The sequence below is a fragment of the Panthera uncia genome, unplaced genomic scaffold (genome assembly GCF_023721935.1).
Source record: "Panthera uncia isolate 11264 unplaced genomic scaffold, Puncia_PCG_1.0 HiC_scaffold_2355, whole genome shotgun sequence".
Classification (NCBI taxonomy): Eukaryota; Metazoa; Chordata; class Mammalia; order Carnivora; family Felidae; genus Panthera; species Panthera uncia.
The window spans coordinates 3098-12005 of NW_026059081.1; the positions used below are offsets into that span (position 1 = coordinate 3098).

At 48.8% G+C, this 8908-nt stretch overlaps 1 long non-coding RNA gene across 1 annotated transcript; it reads left to right on the forward strand.

Moving 5' to 3' along the window:
* Window positions 1-1143: 1143 nt before the first annotated feature.
* On the forward strand, window positions 1144-8666 carry LOC125917750 (uncharacterized). Its single transcript, XR_007456281.1, has 2 exons — window positions 1144-2900; window positions 5957-8666. It is a non-coding gene; the product is annotated as an uncharacterized LOC125917750 (long non-coding RNA).
* The last annotated feature ends 242 nt before the right edge of the window (window positions 8667-8908 follow it).

Consider the following 8908-nt stretch of genomic DNA (forward strand, 5'->3'; position numbering starts at 1 on the left):
CGAGCCCCGCATCGGGCTCTGTGCTGACAGCTCAGAGCCTGGAGCTGCTTTGGATTCTGTGTCTCCCTCTCTCTCTGACCCTCCCCCATTCATGCTCTGTCTCTCTCTGTCTCAAAAATAAACATTAAAAAAAAAAAAAAATAGCAAGCATGCACGCTTGAGCGACGGACCCCGGCCTGGTGTCGTGGACGCGCTGTGTATGAACTACTTGCCTATTTATGCCTGTTTCCTCAGCTGTAAAACGGGAAAAAAACAAAAAACCAACAACAGTAACAAGTCCTACATGGTAGGGGTGTGGTGAACAATGTGGTACCACAAAGCTTCCGTAACTCCTTTCTTGACTTAATATGGGCCCCGCGTGTTTTCACAAAGCAATCCATTTACTACTGAGCAAGGTCAAGGGAAAAGCAGGCCAAGTACCGAACCTACTGAAGGTACTGCTTCCTCGAAAATACAGCGGCGAGGGCTTAGCAGACACGAGCAACGGGCTTGCGGGAGCGCATCTTCATGGGCGGAGAGGGTGGTGGGCCAGGGAGGAGGGACACCTAAGTGGATGGTCTTCCGTGTCCCCAAGAAGCGGACACTCTATACTGGGCCCATGTTTGGTGCAATATAAGAAGGAGGGTGGGAGAGAGAAGAAAAGAAAAAAAGAAAAGAAGCAGAACAAGCTATCCTTCCGTCTGAAGAAGCCCACCCCATGCCTCTAAGCCGGCAGCCCATAACTTACGCGTTCGACATGGCTGGCTACTTTCCCTCTTTCCCTCGCCCGCCTGGAAGCTCTTCCTTGTCCCTCCGAGGGGCGGCCGGCTAGCAGGGGTCGGGACACCGCCAGGGGCGTCCACGGAGAGGTCCTTCCGGAGCAGGGGGGACAGCGATCGGAGAGATCCTCTCACTTTGGGCAGGAAAAGGCGACAACCTGCAGATACGCGCAGGCACCGAGGGTGATTCGAACGTTCCGGTCGCCACCCCGAGGCTCCGGGACCTTAGCGTAGCCACTCGACGCGACGCGAGGCGGAACCTAGCAACCGAGACGCTGCGCATGCGCAGTGCCTGCTCACTCCGGCCCGGCGCGCGCCCCGCCCCCTGAGCTCCAGGCGCCTGCGCTGCTGCCTGGTTTCCGTGGCAACCGCGCAGGGGCGCCGAGGGACGCTGGTCCCGCGGAGGGGAGGTGCCGCCCGCTAGGGAGGCGGGGCTCCCGGAGGGCACCGCTGGGGACCTGCCTCCGGGGGCCACCCCGGGTGCCTCCCACCGGCTCGTCGTCCTCCGCGTCGTCTTCCCGCTTTCCTGTTTGCCCCGTTTTCATCCACCTTCAGATATGTGGCCTTGGACCAGGTCCTTGATTGTAGCCTCAGTCTCCCATCTGTAAAATGGGATAACAGCCGTTCATTTGTTCCAACCTTTACTGGGCTTCTCTGGGCCAAGCGCAGACTTAGGTTCTGGGGATACAGGACAAGCAGTCCCGTGCTTCTGGGACGGGATGAAAACGAGGCGAGGAGCTAGTGTGTTGTAAATGGAAAATGCTGTGTGGATGTTAGTTAAGAGCAAGTCGCCATGAGGGTCTGCGTTCATTGCCCTTCTTCCTTCTTCTTTCGGAACTATTGAGATTTATTTGCAAATTCTAGAACCCGCAGTCCCTGCAGGAATATATTCAGGACCAACGCGGCGCCGAGAGCCTGGAGAAGATACCCACCTAAAAAATAACAGCCTGAGTCTGGATCACAGAATCTGGCTCCCACCATCGCTAATGAAGGGAACAAAAGAGTCGCATAAATCAGCAAAAGAAAGAAAGAACTAAAAACTTAAGCACAGCTTTGTGCTACAAATGTCAAAAACGGTACTCAGTGAACTAGAAGCCCGCTGCCGATCACGGGCATCTGAATCTCATTCCCATTCCGCACAAATCCCTACCAGGGAAGGAAACCAAGTAGACAAAATACCACGAATTTTTGGTGACTCCACCGAGCGGGAGGGTGAGCACAGAAGCAAACCACCAGGGAAACGCAGGGGAGACAAAACTATTGTGAATAGAAAGCGGCCCCTGCTGCCCCAGGACCCGACCAGAGCTGGGAAAAAGCACTAGGGCTTGCCACTTTCTAGGCCTTTGCACCGAGTTGAGGCAGAGATTCAAAGTCCAAGGACTTTTTTGTCACAGGGACTGGGTAGGCTTCTAACAAGGGTGGGGGCAGGAGTTTAGCAGAATCGCACTCTTGCACACAGCCAGGGGGCCAGCCCTAGTCCTCACTGTATATACATACAGGTCATGGAAACATGGGTAAAAATGCAATCTTCCAGCTCTCAAACTCGTTCAGGTACAGTGAGAAAGCAGCCGAGGAAAATCTGTTCACATATTTGAACAAATAGAAGGTTTTACAAAGAGCAATCCATTTTAACATGAACAAGACGGAAGCAGTAAGTCCACTACCCAAGCTGAAGGCTTTCGTAACAGGGGAAGCAATAAAAAAAGAATTACAGTGTGGGCGAGACAGATGAAGAACCTAGCCCGGAAGAAAATGTAAGCAAAGAGAAGAAAATTCATCACATGTGTCCCAGGTTCTAGAACAAATTAATATGACCATTAGCTGAAGAGAATAAGGGCTGAAAGAAATGATGCAATGGCACAATGAGAAGAGAAGGATTCTACAGCTAAGGCAACGAAATGAAAATCAGAAACACCCACCAGAGAAACCAAATTAGAAAGACCAAGAAATAGACTGGGCGGCGTGTCCGTCCTCTGGAGTAACACTCAGCCACACGAAGGCATGAGTGGCCAACACCTGCAGCCACGTGGAGGAACCCTGAAGACCTCAGGCGAAGGGAGACAGGCCGGGTACCAAAGGACAGATCCTGCGTGGCGTCCCTTCGCATGACATCCCTATTGTGGCAAATTTACAGAGACAGAGGTAGGTTTGAGGTGAGCAGGGGCCGGGGGAGGGAGGGCGTGGGGGTGTCAGTGCCTAATGGGTGTGGAGCTTCCGTTGGGGGTGATGGGAAATCTTGGAAATAGTGCCGATGGCCCCGCGGCATTGTGGACATGGTCCATGGCATCCAACTGCACGCTTAAAACGGCAAGTTTTATGTCACATGTACACGAATTAGGACCTGGTCGTTTTGAGCAGGTGGCCGAGAGCAGAGGAGACCATGTACTGAGACCAAGTACTGAGAAAGTATCATTCACAGGAGGCGTGGTGTGGTGTGGAGGGAAAATCAGAGATGACCCTGAAGGCCCAGTGCCGGTGATGGGCAGGGAGGCCGGGCTGCTGGCAGAATGGGAGGCGGCTTTGGGCTGCTTCACGTGGGGGGGCACCTGCAAGACGGGAGCAGAGGGCACCGAGACACCATGAGCTGCAGCAGCCAAGGGTGACCGCTGGCACGGCTTAGTGAGGAAGACGAGGCAGGACAGCAGCCCCAGAGGGGCCACCGGGACGTGCAGGCTTGTTGTCCCGGATCCCGGGACCCTCCTGGGTCCAGTTCCAGATTTCCTGAAAGTCCCCCGGCCGCCCCGCCTGGGGATGCTGCTCATCACACCCCCCACGTCCTCAGAGCGTGGTGTGGCTCCTTGAGTGGTTTTATGCTGCCTCGTGCTGATAGCTGTCGTTTCCTCACGGGCTCAGGTAGAGGAGTCCCCCAACGATGCGTTTACGCGGGGTGCGACTTCAAGGCTGGGGGACAGGAAGCGCCGGCCTCTGGGTCAGCTCCCGTAGGTGTCTGGGGAGACCCGCGGGTCCGCAGGCGGCGAAGGCAGGACAGATAAGGAAGGAAAGGTGTAGTGTTCAAAGTGCATTGGAAGGACTTCTCTCAAATGTAAGACACGTTTTCTAGGCTTCTAAGCATAAAATGTCATTCCTCCTAAGAGGCGTATTTTAACCTGTCAGATGCCAAGCCCTCTGCCGTGACATGCCCCCTTTTACATCTGATGTTATGTCTGCACAAAAGCTAACGGGTGGCACAGGGACCCTTTTACGTTTGCATACAGAACTGGAAGTGAAGAGAGTATTCATTTCTTCCGATCATGGTTCTGAAAGTAAATGTTGGCAGACCCCTGGTGTCCCAAGACCCGCCATTTACACTCTTGACTCCTCCTGACCAACGTCCGATGTCAGCGACATGTTACAACTTATAACAGGGGCAATTCTCCTTACCTCAAAGGATTATTGTAAGAATTCAATGAATAATGGATGCAGGGCACTTGGCACACGTTAGGACCCACCTGCTGTTACGTGGCAGCTAATCCCTTAAGCTGCTGGGGTTGCCAAGGTGTCCGCTCAAAATCCACATCTCAATTAGCAGCATTCCTGATTTGGGGGTTTGCGGTGATCGTGGGAGGAATCCCAGATGTCGAGGATCTGGTGCATGCAGGTTTTTCCGTGGGGTGCGCGTCGCAGAGATATTGGCTTAATACCAGTGATGGGTACACACTCGACCCTGCAGCTGAAATCTACGTGCCCGAACAGCAGAGCATTTAGTTGTGAAACTTGGCTTCTCTCCAGTCTATCACAATAACATATCAAAGGATATCGGACTGGAAATTAGTCTTATTTGATGGATTTTGTTGAGCATATGCTAGGAAACAGATTTAAAATGGATGTTAGTAATCCGAGCGTTATGGTCTGGATGGAATTCAGACTAATGATACAAACAGCAAAGTTATTTTACGTCAAATAAGCATCACTTCCCCTGGGAAATGAGTGTGTGTGTGTGTGTGTGTGTGTGTGTGTGCTTCTTATAAGCTGCTGTGTTATCTATAAATAAAACTGTCCAGCGTGAGAAAAAAATGAAAAGGAACTAGCCAAAGACAGGATGTTTTTTATTATTATTATTGTTATTATCCTGGTTTTTTTTTTTTTTCCCACAAACATTGAGGCAGCTTTTGTAACCCAGGTGCAAAGGAGGTCACTCCTCATTGTTTTAACACCTGCTGTCTTTTAAAATGAACATGATTCCCACAAGCCATTGATAAATTCAGTCTTAAAACTGCCTCAGAAATGACTGATCCTACTTCCGAATAACTAGCACGTGCCCGTCCAATTTGCTTTGTTTTGTTGTGTTTCTGTTTGACTCTCAAACCGTTTCCCTCCTCTTGTGTGATTTTCACAATGCTCCTAGCAAAACAATAGCTCTTGATACCCAGGGTAGAAAGCTAATTGCAATTAAAAGCCGCGTGGCGCATAAAACAAAAGCGATAACATTAATGAGAGGTGTTTCGAGACTTAAATTGCCAGGGGCCCTGAGTGCATCAGTAAGATGCAGTTTAACAGCAGAGAAAATACTTAATCTGCTCATTTATCGTAGTCCACGGCCGGACTTAATAGGAATAGAATCTCCGTTTAAAGAAATCGGGCAGAAGCCTAGTGAGACGTTCACGGGCACGTTCGAACCCCGTTTGTCTTCCAGCCCTTTCTCTGCTGCTCCTTTGTTTATCCCTGCTCCCTACAAATGCCACACCTCTGAGAAGCGGTGCTGCCCTGTAGCAGGGCAGGGTGCCAGGGACCTCACGGCACTCGGCATGGGCTCATCGCAGACCCCACGGGGCGTCTTCCTGGTTCAAATACCCAGTGCAGCCTGTTGATGCTGGGCTGAGCCTTAAGCGGTAAAGCCATCCTGGTCACGTGCCTGCCTCCTGTCTTCCCAGCGGGTTGCTGACTTCTGCGTTTCTACGCTGTGGATACGATTTCAGACTTTTTGGTTGTCTGACACACGAAATGCAGATGAACATAGTAAGAGCTATGTTGATGGGCCCCCCGGGTGGTTCCATCGGTGAAGCGTCCGACTTCTGCTCAGGTCATGATCTCGCGGTTCCGAGGTTCGAGCCCGGCGTCGGGCTCTGCGCTGAGAGCGCAGAGCCTGCTTGGGATTCCCTCTCTCCCTCTCTCTCTGCCCCTGCCCTGCTCACGAGCTCGCTCTCTCTCTCTCTCAAAATAAATAGATAAACTTAAAATAAAATTACCTTTTATTACAGTCAATGCAGAAGAGGACGCAGCTCTCCAGCCTACTGCTCGAGGAGTTTTCCCAGTCCGCAAACACTCATAAGTACATCGACCGAGACACAGACGAGCAGGATCCCCCAAGTACTCTGTGCCCTTCCTAATCGCATCCTGTGTCGTTTCCCCACAGGCAAGCATTACCCGACTGACGCCAATGAGTACTTCTCCCTTATAAAGGAAGACTTTGTGAAGTTCTCCTGAGGAAGAGAGAGAGAGAGGAGAGGGAGAGGGAGAGGGAGAGCGAGAGCGAGATCTCCAGTTTTCCGAGTGGCAGTTTTTGTTGTTCCACACGCTTACCAACACTTGGAATTTCCTGTCTCTTTTCTTTGAAATCGTGGTGTCGTCATCTCCTTGTGTTTGTGATTGGCATTTCTCGGCTGGGTCTCGGTGCTGAGAACCTTTTCACGTGCCCGTCTGGCCCTTTGGATATCCTCTGTTGTGTTTTCGTGAAGCACCCGTGGAAATCACTGAGCAAACTTTCACTAGAATTCCTGTCTTTTCCTTACCCACTTTTAGAAGATATTTGCACATTCTGACATCAGCCCACGTTTAATATATTTATTGAGAATAGCTCCTGTCACCACACGGTTTGCTTTTTCTCTCTCTTCATGATGTCTTCTGGTGAATAGCATCTCCTAATTTTAATAAAGCCTAACATATCCATCTGTTTCTCTATGATTAGTGATTTTTTTGTGTTCTGTTTAAGAACTTGTTTTTGCCTACTTCAAGGTGATGAAATATTCCTCTGTGTTTCTGCGTTGTCTTCCCGAAGCTGTACTGTCTTACTTTTCACATTTAGATCTATAATTTATGTAGAATTAGTGTTTTGGGGCGCCTGGGTAGCTCAGTCGGTTGATTAAGTGTCCGAGTGCAGCTCAGGTCATGATCTCACGGTTCGTGGGTTTGAGCCCCGTGTCAGGATCTGTGCCCGGAACCTGGAGCCCGCTTCGGATTCTGTGTCTCCCTCTCTCTGCCCCTCCCACACTCATGCTCTATCTCTGTCTCTGTCTCAAAAATGATATGATATATCATTAAAAAATTTAAAAAAAGAATTAGTTTTTCCATGAAGTGTGAAATAGAGATTAAATCTTGTTTTTTGTTTTTTTTTTCCCTGTAGGAACTTCCAAATCTACCAGCCCTGTTCACAAGAAGACCACCTTTCCCCCTGCTCTTCTGTGGTACCTTTCTCATGAATCCAGTGTCTGGATAAGCATGGGTGTCTTTCTGAAAGGGTGTTGAACTTTGCTGATGTTTTTGGAGTCTTTGATAGGATCGTATGATTTTCCCCTTTATTCTTTTAATGTAGGGAAGTACATTGTTTGATTTTTGAATGCGTAGCTGGGAGAAACCCCACCTGATGGGTTGTCCTTATCATGCACCTGCTACACTTTATATATAAGATATTGTTGAGGAGGTTTGCACCTGCATTCATGAAGGATAGGAGTCTGTGATTTTCTTTGACAGCCGTGTGAGATTTTGCTCTCATGGTAATGTTAGCTTCATAAAATAAGTTGGGGAATGTTTCCATTTTTCCTGTATTTTTTAAAAAGTTTGCATAGGGTGGTGGTTATTTCTTTCTGAAAGGTTTGCTGGACATGATCTGGACCCGAGGTTGTCTTTGTGAGAAGGTTTTTAAAATTAAGAACTCAATGTCTCTAATAGATATAGTACTATCTGGGTTTTCCATTTCTTCTTAGTTTTGGAAGCTGTGTGGTTCAGGCTACCTGATCATTTTATGTAACTTGTGGAACTTATGATAGTAAGTTGGTTGTGATATTCCTTTACCATCCTTTTAATACCTGTGTGATTGGTGATGATATTTCTTTTGCCATTCATAATATTTTCAGTTTATGTTTTCTCTTTTTCCCTGATGAGTCTTGCTAGGGGTTATCATTTTTATTAATACAGCCAAAGAAGCAAACTTTGGTTTTAATAATTATCTATATACTAAATATAATATAATATAATATAATATAATATAATATAATATAATATAATATATATATCTTTATTATTTGTTTTCTATATTAGCTTTATATTGCTGCATAACAGATTATCCTGACCTAGTGGCTTAGAACAGTATACATTTATTGTCTCAGCATCTGTGTGGATATAAAATCTGCTCACAGCACAGTGGTGCCTCTAGCCATAGGCTCCTCACAGGCTATACTCACGGGGGAAGCTGTGATGTGGTCTCATCTGAAGGCTCAGCCGTGGGGGAGTTGGCGTCCAGCTTACTTAGGACTTTGTTGGCAGGACCAAATGCAGGACCAAATTTGTCCTGAGCTGTTGGACTGGAGAATTCCATTCTGGGTTGGCTGTCATCTGGAGGTCTCCCTCTGCTCCTTCCCGTAGGGGCCTCTCTGTAGGGCGGCTCACAGAACAGAAGTCGGCTCCACCAGAGGGAGCAAGAGAGAGAGGGTAGGCAGGACGGCAGCCAAAGTCTTTCTTCGACCTAATCTTGCAAATGATTGCATCACTTTTGCTTCTGTCTTCTCTTGGTTGCTGTACCACGCATTGTTTGAAAATGCCTGCAAAATGTTAACACACAACTTTTGCCCGACTGCGTAGTTGTTCACGGCAGGAGGGCTGGCACAGTACCAGTTAATTCATCAGGGCTGGACAGAACTAGGGTGATTTTTATCTTAATAAATAATTGCCTGTCGCCCGGCTCTCTCTGCTGAATGTCGTGGGACTCTGAAAGTGGTTCTGGTTCCCTCATGGTCAGAGTCTAGCACAAAGGCCTTGTCCTCACTCTCACGCTGGCCTGTGTGCCAGCCTGGACGATCACCTACCAAACCCAATCGCGTTCTCTCATCTGCGGAACAATGCAGGGATCTCTGGTGAGGAGGAAATTCTATTTTCCACGGAACCAGCAGTGGGGGTGGGGTTACCTCTATTTCTGCTTGCTTCAAGGCCTGGATGAA